This window comes from Symphodus melops (genome assembly GCF_947650265.1).
Source record: "Symphodus melops genome assembly, chromosome: 16".
In the NCBI taxonomy this organism is placed as follows: domain Eukaryota; kingdom Metazoa; phylum Chordata; class Actinopteri; order Labriformes; family Labridae; genus Symphodus; species Symphodus melops.
The window spans coordinates 14299602-14315944 of NC_136706.1; positions in this window are offsets into that span (position 1 = coordinate 14299602).

Genomic DNA, 16343 nt, shown 5'->3' on the forward strand with positions numbered 1-16343 from the left:
GTCTTCCTCTTCCTGCTCTTCTCTCCATCCCTGAGTCTTTCCCCTCTCTTTTTGCATTCTCTTCTTCTCTCTCTATCCCCCCACCCCCACTCCCTCCTTCCCATCCCACCCTATAGGGATAGAGACTCAGTAGAATTACCATCCTCTTGATCTATAATTACCACACAACCCTCTCTACCCCTGGCTCCTATCTCCATGCTTGCTTGCCAGCTCATCTCAGAGTGTACACAGGGTACATATACAACAGTTTAAACATGGTCTTTTGAACGGTCTTATTCTGTCTTATTCTTGTATTAAGAAATGTAGGATCTTGATTTAATTGTTGAATGAAATATGTTGAACACATCAACATTGTGAGCGCATATCACAAGGACCTAATCTTTGCATTGAATGAGCCAACAACATACATGACACCAAGACATTCAACCTTGACACCAGGGGAGACAGTTTGCAAAAGGCAAAGCTGAGTCATTACACAACAGCACTGTAAACATAATTGCTAATTGCACATCTTGCAAATCTCAGATGTATTTTTTTCCAATATCTTCTCTGTTTTTTTTTGTTTGTTTTTTAAGTTCTAGTCATAACATTTAAAAAAAAAAGGTGCAATGGGATCAGAAAATGGATGTTACTACCTTAACATTACTTTTTTTAATATTTACAAAGATATTCTTGTCCAAGGAGTCAGCCGTATATTGCATTACATTGAGAAACATTGTCTCTAAGTGGTCTCAAAGTTTTTTTTTTTTTTTTTGTTCTAATTAGGGATACACAATATCCAGTGCATCCAGAAAGTATCATTCACCATTCCCGTTAAATGTTGCAGCCTCATGGTAAAATCAGTTACTCAATTTGTTGTCCTCATCCATCTACACTCAAAACTGCATTTTGCTCAGGTGCCTCCCATAGATCTTGATCATCTTTGAGATGTTACTCCACCTTTACTGGAGTCCATCTATGGTAAATTAAATTGATTGGACATGAGTCAGGAAGGCACATACCTCTCTATATAAAGTCTCACAGCTGACAATGCATATCAGAAGAAAAATGAAAATAAGATGTCAAAGTAATTGTCTGCAGAGTTCAGAGACAGGATAAATTTATAAAGGCACAGATCTGGGGATCAGATCACAATGGGCTCCGTAATTCTTCTTAAATGGAGGAAGTTTTAGAGTCCCAGGACTCTTCCTAGAGCTGGCTGCTTGGCGATACTGGGCAGTCAGAGAGAAGGGCCTTGGTAAGAGAGGTGACCAGAAAACCAATGGTCAGTATGGCTGAGCATCTAAGAGATCTTGTGTGGAGATGGGAAACATTTAAGAACGAAACCCGTTACTGCAACACTCCACCAATGGACTTTATATGGAATAGTAGCCAGACGGAATAATTTCCTCAGTGAAATACACATGAAAGCCTGTCAGACTTTGAGAAACCAGATTCTCTGGCCTGATGCAACCAATATTGAACTATTGGCCTCCATTCTAGACGTCATGTCTGGAGTCATAGCCTGGCCATTAATATCCTAACAATGAAGCATGGTGGTGGCAGAATCATACTTTGTGGGGGGGGGGGGGGGTTCAGCGACAGGCACTTGTCATTGTTGTGTATTGAGTGTAGATTAATGAGGAAAAAAAGGTTTTAATTGATTTTACCATGGGCTGCAACATGACAAAATCGGAAAAAAAGAAGGGTATGAATAATTTCTGGATGCACTGTATATCGGTTATGTTAATTTATTGGCCAATATTAGGAATATTTTATAATTATCCTGAAAAGGACATTTCAACCGATAATAATGGAATACCGTAAATTCCGGACTATAAGCCGCTACTTTTTTCTCACACTTCGAACACTGCGGCTTCTACTCCGGTGCGGCTAATGCATGGATTTTTTATGGGGGACAATGAGCTTCTGCCGCAAAAACATTTGACTTCGTCACGTCGGATCTTAATATCAGTCATTTTGCGCTTCATGCACGCACCCTCATCATGGAAAACACACGGAGAAATACATATGATGTAGCTTTCAAGTTAAAGGCGATCGACCTGGCTGTCAAAGAAGCTAACAGAGCTGCTGCACGTTAAGATGACACTGACAGCGACAACAGAGACTGAGGAAGTGAGTAGTGAAGTCATTCTGAGGCAGTGAATGGATGGACTTTTTCTTGTGAAATATATTACGGTCATCTTTTTCATCAGCCGTGTTACAGACACCGTCGGCTAGGCTTCGTATTGTAACGGTTCATGTTGTAAAGTCAGTAGTTGATAATGTGTTCATAATTCCGATTATGTGGAGAGTCAGTGAATGCACCAGCGAGAACGTGTTGAGTGGCTGTATGAGAGAACGCTGGGGGAGAGAGTTGGATTGTTACGGCAAGTTATGTGTTGCTCTCTGCTGTAAACGGCGTGGTCACGGCCGACAGTGATCGCGTTATTAAAAGTTATTATTTGAACGCTCTCGTCGTCCTTTAACGTCCGTACGGACGCTACAGTATTTGCGGATGTTACCGGTAGCCTACGTCTGTGTAAATAGCTCTTGTTATAGCGTGGACACCTGCGGCTTATAATCAAGTGCGGCTTATATATGTACAAATACATTTATTTACTTATTTTTAGCCGGTGCGGCTTATATCCAGGTGCGCTCAATAGTACGGAATTTACGGTACATTTACTTATTAATAAGTTTACACATTTTGACACAATATAAAAATGACGGTATGTGATGCATTGTTGAACACAGAAAAGGAGAACAAGAAGCAAGAGTTTATGGTGTCAGTTTATTCTGTCATGGAATGGATATTTGCCATAGTCTCATCTCCAGTTTAAACGATGATCAATAGTGATTTGTGACAGACAGCTCAGATTGAGTTCCTGCTCTTCTGCAATTTTTCAATTGTACAGTCAGAGCAAAGCCAGTTTTCTCACACACACACTGCCCAAGGGCAGACCCTCATCCTCTTGTCACAGTGGAAGCACCTTAAAACTACTACAAACTTGTTGCAAATCTGGGTTAAAGCTTAAAAGATAAAGACATTCAATTTCAATCAAATCTTTCATCATGTACGTCCCCATTTTTCAAGCTGTCGCAGATACTGTCGTCATAAATGGAAATTTTGTGTTTTCATCAACTCTGCAGGAGAGAAATAAAAAAACAAAAAACAAAACACTAGTTCAGCGTGACACTACTGAGCTCTAAACACAGTTTTAAAAAGGTCTTTCTCTAGTCTCAAGTACAGAATTGTTTGATGTTACATCATACTGTCTTCTTTGAGGGGGAGAAGAGGGGGCTGTAAATATGTGTTCATATGCTCAATCCCTTTTAATGCTGTATTACCACAATATGATACTGCTACCAGAAAAACGCAAAAAAAAAACTACAAATACTTTGGTTTGAATCTGAGCTCATATCCACCATCTCTCGTTGACATTGGCATACAAAAATTATTACAAGTCAGAGATTCAGGTATTTTGCATTTAAGATATTGTAAACCTATCAGTTAAGTTTAAAACACTTAAGTTTATCATCTATGATTGTTTTTCACACTCACTGTAATTTAATATCTGTTGTCATTACCAAGACAGGGGAATAGGTGTGTTTTACAGAGTTTTTTTCTGATATATCTGATGTCTTTAAACTGCCTGGACGATGGTAAGAGGCTGTAACTTTCATCAGTCTTTTATATGATTAAATCAATACAGTAGTATTTGGAAGTGTACACCTTGTACTTACACTACATGACAGGTTTGACATCACTCTTTTTAAGTAGTGGTTGCTAATTAAAATGAGTCAGTCAGTAAGTTGTTTAACTATGATGAAATTAATAAGGCAGTAGATGAGGCAGTGAGGGTAAACACAGTTTGTAACCTACACTTCTATTCTCCTTAGCATCTATTATTCATTGGCCAAGATGATTCTTTCATGAGGCAAGCTAGTTGCACATAATTCATAACGCAGGCTGTGGAAACTAGGACAGAGTGAGATACAGGCAGAGAGGGGGAAGGGGAAGAGGAGGAGGAAGGATGAGAGTGCTGAGTGAGAAAGAGGGTGACGAAAAGGATGAAGACAGAGAGGATGTCAGGATGAGGAGGTGAGAGGAAAAAAGAGGAAACACGATTTGGGTTTGTAGAAATGTAATTGAATGATGATGCTGCAGAGTGTTAAAGTTCACCACAGAGAAAATATTAGGTTAATTTGGTGATTAAAGGCATGAGAGAGCTTGAAAGAGAGACATAAAAACACTGGAAGTACAGAAGAGAAAGAGAGACAGATTGGGAAGAGAACTATAGAGCTCAAGGCAGAGAAGGAGGTCTGCGTCTGACACTACAGACATCTCTATCAAATGATGGGGGCCTGAGTCTGCATTACAGAGGGAAGTTCATCATTGGCCCTTGTTTTACCAAAGCATGTTGACACAACATTTGTTTAAGCTTAACTGTATTGCTTGGTTGGGAAACAATTGCCTTCTCTGCATATTTTCCCCATGGAATCTATTTGGTGAGGGATGAGATCCAACTTTTCATTAAATTGCAATGAAATGCGATACCATATCGCAGAAGAATAAAATTCACCTCTTACCAGGGATGATCAGTTTGTTTGTATGATTGTTTGTTTACATTACAATAAAAACTGTTCAAAAAAATATTCTAATTAAAAATACAATTTGACAAAGTCCACATTAATTTCCATTGTTTTCCTTGTAAATGAATAAATAAATAAATTTGTTTTTATGTGAGTATTGTAAAATTTAAAGGTATTCACTCTTTAAAGACATTAAAAACTGATAATCAAAGAAACTTGGCAACAAATGAAAAACGATTCATTACAACCCATTATGACTCCACACTTTTGGGTACAAAAAAGAGGTAACTTATAATAATGTAATGATTCACCTATTATGATGCCTCACTTTACTTAATGGGGAAAAAAGATGTAACTAATGATTTGGTAATGATTCAACTATCCCAGTATGATGCCCAACTTTGTTCTCTTTGGTATCTTCTCGTAGTTATTTCCTTATTTGTTCCCTAGTTACTATGCAAAACACATGTGTCTTATCCAGCATTTACTCTCTATTAAGTAATCACCAGCTACTCTTTAAATGTAGTGAAAATTTACTTTCGACACATTTACTTTTTAGTCCCTCATCCGTTCCTGAGTAACCATGCAAATATGTGTCCACCGTATTTACCTGTTAACTGGTGGTAAACTAGTTAAGTTGGAAAAAATGAAAGAGAGATGTAATTCTCTTGTTAGAGAGGCGAGATGCACAGAGACAAAAGCTTGGATCACCTCTATTTGTCTTGTACTGAGAGGGAAATTGTTAAAACTCAAATATCTTTCAGCAGGTGTGAGTAGATTTGAGGAGAGGGGTCAGGCCGAAAAAAAAGAGAGACAGATGAAGATCACTGAGTGTGCACTCTCTCCCTGCTATATAGCTCTGGGCCATGTACACAGCAGAATGTCACGACCCCAAAGGTACATGGTATGAATTGCAATTACTTTTTGACTCTGGGATTGAGCATCTACAGTATGAGCATGCATGTGGGCATCTCCCGCTGTGTGCTTAAGCATCTATAGGGGTGAGGTTGTAGGATGGGGGTTGTTATGAGGATCAGAGGTTGTTTACGTTTAAGGACAGTATTCCTTTAGGAGCTGAGACCTGAAAAGCTAGAATGCTGAATTGCGGCAATGACTCACTACCCTGGAAATGCACACACACACACACACACACACACACACACACACACACACACACACACACACGTGCAGACCAACATGCACACACAGTAACCACCCTTGGAGAAAGCGCAAGTGTAGGGTAGAACAAGGTGACCACAAACAAAAAGCAATACTGCTTAGAATCTTTGAACATGCTTTTTTTATATACATGCCACTATGTTGGACAACAAAGTGAAATCGGCCAAAAAGCCGATTAAACAGACTTATTTGTCTGTTAATGTTTCAAATCTAACATTCCACCTTGGGATGGCACAGACGTTAAAGAAACACTGCAGACATTAGAGTGAGATATTACATACACAAAAACTGTCTTTAGAATACATACGACATTATCATTCTAGGCAAGTCACCATTAGAATGGTGACTGAATACAAAGAAAACATGGACTCAATCATGTATTAAAATTAAAGATTTTGGTAAATGGCAAATGGACTTGAGCACTTTCTAGTTTTGCCACTACTCAAATGCTTTTACTGTACATTACAGGTCACACATAACCATTCACACACTGATGGCAGAGACGTCTGTGTAAAGTTTCCATGAGTTTTAACCAATCCAATTTACACACTTTCACACAAAGTAGCAGGAGCAACTTGGGGTTAGCTTTACCCACTAATTTCAGCTCACTTATTGGGTACATAATGCCCTTTCCTTTGTTTCCTTTTGCCCACCACTAACTTTAACAGAGCCTGTATGTGTTGTAAATGATAGATATTTCAAGCCCAAAATGTGCATACTGTTCAAATCTGTAATTATGTGGTACATAAGTATACAGTGTGTATAGTATGTATATTTCAGCCTATGTGTGTGTTTATGGACAAGGTGTGTCCCAGGATGCTATAGGCCTGCTCTGCTGAGCTGGGGGAGCCACTTCAGCACATCTTCAACATGAGCCTGCGGCTTGGGAAGGTTCCTGTGCTCTGGAAGACCTCGTGCCTCACCCCTGTCCCCAAGAAGAAAAACCCCAGTGAGCCAGGCGACTTCAGACCAATCGCTCTGACATCCCACGTTATGAAGACCTTCGAACGGCTGCTGCTCCAACACCTCAGACCCCAGGTCCAACACGCACAGGATCCCCTGCAGTTTGCATACCAGGCAAAGGTGGGCGTGGACGATGCCATCCTCTATCTTCTACACAGGGCTTACTCTCATCTGGACAAAGGGAGCAGCGTGATGAGAATCATGTTCTTCGATTTCTCAAGCGCCTTCGACACCATCCATCCCCTCCTACTGAGAGACAAGCTGACCGAGATGAGGGTGGACTCGTACCTGGTGAGGTGGATCACGGACTACCTCACAGAGAGACCACAGTACGTCAGACTGAAGGACTGCACATCTGACACTGTGGTCAGCAGCACCGGAGCACCACAGGGGACTGTGCTCTCCCCTGTCCTGTTCACCCTGTATACCTCTGACTTCCAGTATAACTCTGAGCTCTGCCACATGCAGAAATACTCGGACGACACTGCGATAGTTGCTTGTGTCAGGGATGGACAGGAGGAGGAGTACAGGAGCCTGATCGAGGACTTTGTGACGTGGTGCTGTGACAACCATCTGCAGCTAAACACTTCCAAGACCAAGGAGATGGTGGTGGACTTCCGAAGGAACAAACCACATCTAGAACCTGTTTCCATCGGCGGGGTCGACGTGGAGGTGGTCAGGACCTACGGGTATCTGGGGCTGCAGCTGGACGACAAGCTGGACTGGTCGCCTAACATGGACACTACCTGCAGGAAGGGACAGAGCCGTCTGTACTTCCTGAGAAGGCTGGGGTCCTTCAACATCTGCAAAAAGCTGCTGCAGATGTTCTACCAGTCTGTGGTGTCCAGCGTCCTCTTCTACGCCGTGGTGTGCTGGGGAGGAAGCTGCAAGAAGAGGGACGCAGCACGCCTGGACAGACTGGTGAGGAGGGCCGGCTCTGTGGTGGGCACAGAGCTGGACTCACTGGTGACAGTGGTAGAGAGGAGGTCTCTGGACAAAATGCTCTTCATCATGGACAACACACACCACCCTCTGCACAGCACCTTCACCGGGCAGAGGATCATGTTCAGTGACAGACTGCTGTCACAGTCGTGCTCCACGGACAGGCTCAAGAACTCTTTTGTCCCCCTGGCCATCAGATTGTACAACACTTCACTGTCACGGCAGGGAAGAAGCACACGGTGAACCCTGGACTCTTTTTTTCACTTTTTCTCATTCCTCATCTGCACTGCTGACCTCAGAGTCAGCCCCCAGTTGGACACTTTAATGCATATTGATAGTCACCTTACTGAGCACTGGTCACTTTAAAGATAATCACCCTAATCATGTCTGGTTTCATCCTACTGTTGTGTTTAGCTACATCTGTAATGGTTGACATGATCACCCTAATTAGGTCAAGTTTCACTCTATTGTCTTCAACACTTAATGCTAATCTGCTCCTCAATAGTTGGGTACTTAATGATAATCACCCAAATCACTCCTGGTTTCACCATATTGTCTTGGACACTTAATGCTAATCACTGCTCCTTTAAGTTGGTGAGCCAATTTACATTCCTGCATTGACTGTTTGACGACTGTACTCACACCTCTGGCACTACCTCGAACACCTCTGTACATGCACATGTAACTAGTTTCTAGAAGGTCAGCACTTTGTTTCTAAGGCTCTTTAATTGTTTACAGGTCTCTTTTAACCAACACATGTTTTTCTCTCCTCACAGGTTATGTACATTATGCTATATAAGTTTTAAGTCTAATTGCTAATGCTAACTGCACAGGTTTAACATATAATTATGTTTACTCTTAGTCACATAGGGGCTGCTAAATCTTGTTTGGGGGATTATTGTATACAGAGGGGAGGGGGGACAGCGGGTGTGTATTGTAACTAATGTCTTGTGTCCTGCCTGTCTGTATACTGCTACTGGATGCCTTGAATTTCCCTCGGGATCAATAAAGTATCTATCTATCTATCTATCTATCTATCTATCTATCTATCTATCTATCTATCTATCTATCTATCTATCTATCTATCTATCTATCTATCTATCTATCTATCTATCTATCTATCTATCTATCTATCTATGTTCATTAAACACAGTGTAAACCACATTTCCCCTTGAAGGATTAATTAAGTATAACATATTATTATTAAACAATTACTTGTCTGTGCTTGAACATGTTTGTCTTTCTATAACAATTTTTAAAAAAGTATGTTTCATACAGAAGGAAGTATTAAGTGCAGTTCTCATTGGCTGTCATATTACAGTCGACATTATATGTCAAAGAGTTCAAAGTGAGCAGTTCTCTGTCTGAGTGCTTCAAAGAATGTAAAAAAAGATATTGTAGTTTTCTTGAAATAAATAAGCTATTATAAAGATCTTTGCCAAAAGGCTGATTGTGTTATGATAGCTCTTTTGTCATTAGGAACTCAGTAAGAATTTCTTTAGACCCTTCATTGTGAGCAAGTAACACCGTCAAGTTGACTGGATCTGTTAAACTCTATAAAGGTATAACTTAGCAAACTGGTTTGTGGTTCACTTATTGTATTTATGTTATATAGTATTATTGAAGGTGAATACCTCAAGGGGACTATCTCGTATCATTAGTTGTTAGAAAGAACACACACAGGGCACCTAAGGTCACGAGTAATACTCCAACCATTAGTTTATTTCTCTTGTGCTATTTTGGTAGTGCAGTTTATTCCATTGTGAACTTAAAACCCTCAAAATTGCACTCAGCTGAAACTTAAGAGGATCCTTTACCCAAAAGGCAAACCCATTCAAAATCAATAAAGGGAGACATTTTCCCTTAGGAATCAATATTAGCACTTAATGGCCTTTTTTGGTCAGCTCTTCTTTTAGGTTTGGCTATCGGCCCAGTTGGATTTGGCAGGACTGTGCAGCATTTTAAAGGAATTGTCATTGTTTGACATGCATGCATTTCCAGTGGCAGAGATAAGCAACTAAAGGCCTATAAAAGACAAATTCTTTTCAGGGCGCCAGATAGTCTTGCAGTTATGTCCTGTAACCCACGAACAGAGGCTCTGTATGCTATACAGTCACAGTCTTTGAACTTATTTGTCCCTTGTTGCATGTTATGTCACACTCTTTTTAACTAGCGTGTCTTGTCTCTTTTCAGCCATCCTATATAGTAAAGCATAAAAGCAAAAGTCCCTAAAAATAACAAAGAAAAAAAGAGTCAAACCCTGTTCGAAACATAAATAACTGTTTTATACAGTTTAGGTGTTTGGTATCTTTAGTGCCAATCACTTCAAAATCTTTGATACAAAATGTTTTTGTCAATATTTAATACATTGATTGCATTCGTAGAAAAACACATTTGAGCTGTCAAAGGTAAAGAAGAAAAAAGAATTCTATGAGTTAATAAAGTCAGCATGCAGTTCCCTTCAGTATTCGCAACTCTCTTGTATTATGCCTTCAGCTTTTCTGATGGTTAAGAATTTACCTGACAGGTTGGAGTTTTTTCCTGGGTACATTATCTGTTGGTCTCTCTGTAAATGTTATCTCTTTCTCTCAGTTCCAAGTTTTTTTTTCCTCCCTTGTGCCTGTGTAGAAGTAGGTTGACTCCCCCTCAGAGAAAACACCATGTAGCATATCAAATGATGAATCAGTCTTCAGAAATACTCTGCTGTCTTTTTGAGTGTTTGAATGAAGCACGTGAAAAGGCAGTAAGTATGTATCACTGAGCATGAATGTATGTGTTGTTTTTATAATCTCATAGTTAAAAGATGTTTCCTGCATCATTTTTTTTCTTATAATTTTAAGTATTCAGGGGTGTGTTATATACAGATATGTGGACACACTGTATGTGTCTATGACTCTGGTGGTTCTTTGTTTGTATTGACACATCCTGCGCTCTGTGTGTGTGTGTGTGTGTGTGTGTGTCAGTGTGTGTGTGTGTGTGTGTCAGTGTGTGTGTGCCTGGGTGTGAGAACATGTGCATGACTTCTAGCACCTATATTTTCGTGTATGATGATAGATAGCGTTTGTGTTTGACATCCTTTTGATGCAGTTTTATATATATATATGTATATATATATATATACACACACACACACACACACACACACAGACATATATATATCCTGTGGATCTCCTTCTTTTTGTTCAGACTTCTTTCTATGCCAACATCAGGCAGACAGCAGGGGTATTGGTGTAAGTGTGGAGAGGAATCTAGACGTTGGTTAATCTTGGTTATATGATGTTTGTCTTTAAAGCTTCATTTAAATTCTTGGGAGGAAAAATAAGCTACCTTTCCAAAAATAGGTTTTAACTTCACCGGGTCTCATTTAAAGCACAAATCATCTTATCTTGTTGTATGAAGGTTTTCTGATGGTTTCAGCATTTTTGGCCACAGTGTCTCCCAACTCATGAAAGAAACATTAAGCCATACGGCATTTTATATCTCTTTTCATTGCTGTCCTATATGTCTGGAAGCAAGCTGTTCTTCCAGCAGCACTGCAGTTAGCCAGCTGTGCCACTGCTCCCTTGGCAGGTAAATGATGAGCCCTGATTAGACGCAATAGCATAATAAAGTCAGCTTTTTAAGTAAGAATTTGTTTTGCATCCCAACGACCTGCACCTTAAATTAAATATGGACAATTTAATGTGTCATGGCATATGGAAAATAGACAACTGAATCATGAGTGTATTCTATCCTTAAGGAATACTTAAATGGGCATTAAAGATGTCTTTAAAAGTTGTGTTCTGTTGAATTCCATGGTAGAACTCATTGACCACAGTTTAAATTTGCCCCTGACATTGTTCTATTAAAGCAGCTAAAGGCCAAAAGATATACATTTTAAATAAATGAATTAAGGTTTAATTGTTCAGTGAAACACAATGAGCTTTCAATAAGTCCATATACATACTGTTATTAGTGAGCCTCAGCAGTGTCTCCCAGCTTTAACAATTCTCTACTGGCAGATAGCACACAGTTATAAAACCATCTGTGTCTGCGGGCATGAGGCAGCGACACCAGCATATAAGTCCTCATTCAAACTGGCATTGTACCACCACCTCCTCCACAACTAGATAGATAGAGCAAATGATTGTTCTATGCTGCTCAGAAAATCAGAAAATGATAAAGTGGCATACATCATTTAATGAAGAAATGTCATATCTTCAGACCACTATATCAAATGTTTCTCCTTGGTAAAGAGCTGAGAAGGATTTTGCCAGAGATACAAGGCAGATTGAAAAAATAAAAATGCACAGAAAAATAAAGGATTATCGCAAAAGACAAAAAAAAAAAAGTTTCAGTATGATGTCAGTGTAAAAATCTGCTTCAAAAGGATAGCCTATGAACTAGCTTTAGTGGACTTAATTATTGGGACACGTTTGCCACACAACAGCATGATTAATTGGTTTTGCAAGGTATAGAAAACATTGGTCCCTTGTGGAAAGGACACACAATCACCAAAGACAAATCCCAGACTGTAGCAAATTGCATGTTCCGTTGTAATGCGCTGAACTATTGTTATATATACACTATTGTTATATATATATATATTCACTGCTAACAAAAAGTATTATTATATGAAGTATTCTTATTAAATACTTTTGTTACGTGCTCAGAATGTATTTTGGAACCAAGCGCACGACTCAGAGACTGAAGATATAAACAACAATAATTTATTTAACGAGTGACAAAAGGTGAATAAATGTGACTAGAATGTGCTACATGAAATATAATGTGACTAGAAGACGATCCCGAAAACCCTGAGTCCAAAACACGCGTGAAGTTGAGCCAGAAGTAGACGAACGAGACGACGGGGAAGACGAGGTTGCAGGAAGGGCAGGCTTGGGTAACTAACGAGGAGAGAGAAACACGAGAAGTCAAAAACACGACAATCAAAAACGAGCATCCAAAAAGTCACTATAGAACAAGCGCTGACACAGAGATTACAAACCCATGAGGGAAGAACAATAACCTGGCGCCGGCAGCATGGAAGGAGCCGGCTTAAATAGTGTGCTGATTGGAGTTCATACACCTGTGAGCCAACCTGAAACCAATCACTAATTAAGGGGGAAGGGGAGACACAGAGGGAGTAGACAGACAGGTAAAACAAAACAAACACGTGGAAAAGCACACAGAAACCCCAAACATGACAACTTTGTTCTTTAGTTGAATGTGCTGACAACAAAATCACATAAAAATGATCCATGGTATTAAAATTTATTAACCAATCGAGGTCTAGATTTGGAGTAAGACTCAAAATTAAACAGGCAGACCCCACTTTGATGTAATGTCCTTCAAACAAGTCAAAATGGGGCTCAGTAGTGTGTGTGTGGCCTCCACGTGCCTGAATGACCTCCCTACAATGCCTGGGCATGCTCCTGATGAGGTGGCGGATGGTCTCCTGAGGGATCTCCTCCCAGACCTGAACTAAAGCATCCACCAACTCCTGGACAGTCTGTGGTGCATTGTGGCGTTGGTGGATGGAGCGAGACATGATGCCCCAGATGTGCTGAATTGGATTCAGGTCTGGGGAACGGGCAGGCCAGTCCATAGTATCAATGCCTTCATCTTGTAGGAACTGCTGACACACTCCAGCCACATGAGGTCTAGCATTGTCCAGCATTAGGAGGAACCCAAGGCCAACAGCACCAGCATTATGGTCTCACAAGGGGAAGTCAGGCAACCTCGAGCACATGGAGGGCTGTGCAGCCCCCCAAAGAAATGCAACCCCACATTATTACTGACCCACTGCCAAACCGGTCACTCTGGCGGATGTTGCAGGTAGCAGAACGTTCTCCACGGCGTCTCCAGACTCTGTCATGTCTGTATGTGCTCATTGTGAACCTGCTTTAATCTGTGAAGAGCACAGAGCGCCAATGGCAAATTTGATAATCTTGGTGTTCTCTGACAAATGCCAAACGTCTTGCATGGTGTTGGGCTGTAAGCACAACCCCCACCTGTGGACGTCGGGCCCTCATACCACCCTCACGGAGTCTGTCTGTGACCGTTTGAGCAGAGACATGCACATTTGTGGCCTGCTGGAGGTCATTTTGCAGGGCTCTGGCAGGTAGTGGTCCTGCTGCTGATTTGTTGCCCCTTCTATGGCCTCCTCCACGTCTCCTGATGTACTGGCCTGTCTCCTGGTAGTGCCTCCATGCTCTGGACACTACGCTGACAGACACAGCAAACCTTCCTGCCACAGCTTGCATTGATGTGCCATCCTGGATGAGCTGCACTAAATGAGCCACTTGTGTCGGTTGTAGACTCTGTCTCATGCTACCTTGAGAGTGAAAGCACCGCTAGCATTCAAAAGTGACCAAAACATCAGCCAGAAAGCATCAGAACTGAGAAGTGGTCTGGGGTCACCACCTGCACAACCACTCCTTTGTTGGGGGAGTCTTGTTAATTGCCTGTAACTTCAACCTGTTGTCTATTTCATTTGCACAACAGCATGTCTTCATACATTTTTAAAGATTTAGAATATGTTCTGCATGCTAATTTGTTGTCAGATAAAAGCATGCAGTCAAATATGAATTGCTAAAATTAAACAATTTCAAAATAATCAAAGTCTTTTCTAATTTTCTTATATTTGTCTTGTATCAATTAATTTAATCATCCCATTAATTAAGAAAAATCTTTTTGCTATTTGTCTCTTAAAGCTTTATTTTGTGTCCATCTTTTATTCACTCATCTGAACTTTACTTTATTTGGCAGACACAACTCCAGTGACATTGAATACATATTATACCATTGATCAGTATTTATATTGTTTTGAGACCAGTCATGATCTGCCTTTATGCTTACAACATTTTAGAAAATAAGGGCGATGAACGATGAACGTATCTTAATCCTTATTCCTGTATACCAGATAACTGTTATGTGCTATCTCCACATGATTTAATGTACTAAAATGTACAAATCTGATTATAATATTTGACTTTAAACTAGCTCGTTTGTCATTGGTTTTGACCAGATAGTAAATGAGACTGATAACAGACAGACATACAAAAAAAAGAAAGAGAGATGCCCACATTAAGCTAACACCATTGCCCTGAACAAATAATCAATTGGATAGCCCTAGACCCCTGGGGTGTTTGCATGTGCAAATCTGTGTGTGTGTGTGTGGGGGGGGGGGGGGGGGGGGGGGGGGGTGACGATCATGAGTGGAAGTTGTAGGTTAATAGGAGGAGGAAATACAGAGTTTTATGGGTAGGTGTAGTTGTATTGCTGTGTGTGTGTTTATATTAATAAGTGCGCATCAAATAAGTTCTTGCAGCGACACAGTGGTATGGTGATACTATTGGACACAGATATTAAGCAAGCGAGAACTGTTTTTTTTTTTTTTAAAGGTTCACATTATAGGAAACAATAAGTTACAAAAAGCTGAAGGAGAGAAAAGCAAAGTGACAGACTTGTAAGAGATAAAGAGGAAGACTGGATGAGTAGGGAGGAGGGGGGGTATTGTAGAACACAAAAAGGATGAAACAGATAAAAAAGGATGGGGGAGCAGGGCTTGCCTGTGGGAAATAAAGTCAATCGATTGAAAAAGATGCCAAAGTGTTTGGGGGTAAAAGGGGGAGGGGGTTGTTATATAACTCTAACATGGCAGCCCTGCATTGGGGTAGACTGAATTCAGGAGCATGCTCATCTCCAAGTTCACTTGTGCTTTATTAAGTCACAAACACTGTCTCACTGTAAACTGCTTGAACCTGAGGGTATGTCACAGCAATGTTTATGTATCCCAAAATGTCATGAAGCATTGTTGGTAAGTCAACATTTTACACAAGTGTGAATGAAATATAAGTTTAAAGTTAACATGTCTCTCCTATTCTAGAGCTACTTAGAGTACATTGTTTTGATTATTTATTCTACCGTTCATCTTGGATCCTCTGGTAGTATTTTCTCCAAGGGTTGTACTAAGAATAAGTTATCCCTCAGCTCCTACACATGCTTCATTATATAAAGTATATATTCTGTAGGCCCTGAGTTGAGAGATAAAATGTGTGAAAAGAGAGCAGTAGGATTTGGAGCAGCATGCAGAGGGGAGCAGCCAAAATAGAGAGAGAATATCAGCAGCGCTGCCTGCCAGCCTCACTGAGCTGCTAAGCAGGGCTTAACGATGCCCACGGGGATGTGTATGTGTGTATGTGCACGTTAGTGTAAGTGTGTATGTGTTTTTTTGTGTGCTTTTCCTTCTTTATAAGCCAAAAACAAGTGCTTCATATTTCGGGGTCAAACGGAGGCCAGAGACTTATTAATGTAAAAGTTTTTTGAGAGTTGATAACTTGTCAACTATAAGTTAACTATCAGACTGTCTACTGCTTATTTAAATACCAACATGCTGATTAAAGAACACGTATATAGTTCTTATGTACCTCCACCTGCCTATGGATCCATTTGTGGTAGTATCAGGTCATGAATCCAATGTGTCATCTTAAGAGCATGGTGCCAGAAGGAACGTTTTGTTTTTTTAAAAAAAAGAGGAACAAACAATGTGTTTCATGCTTTATCTTACATCTCTGCTTGTCACCTCAATACTAAACGGTCAGCGTGACCATGTGATACTTATTTTTTTCATGCTGCTAATTTGGCTAATGTTGGAACTGGTGTAACAACATGAGGAACATTTCATTTAAATATCACAATAA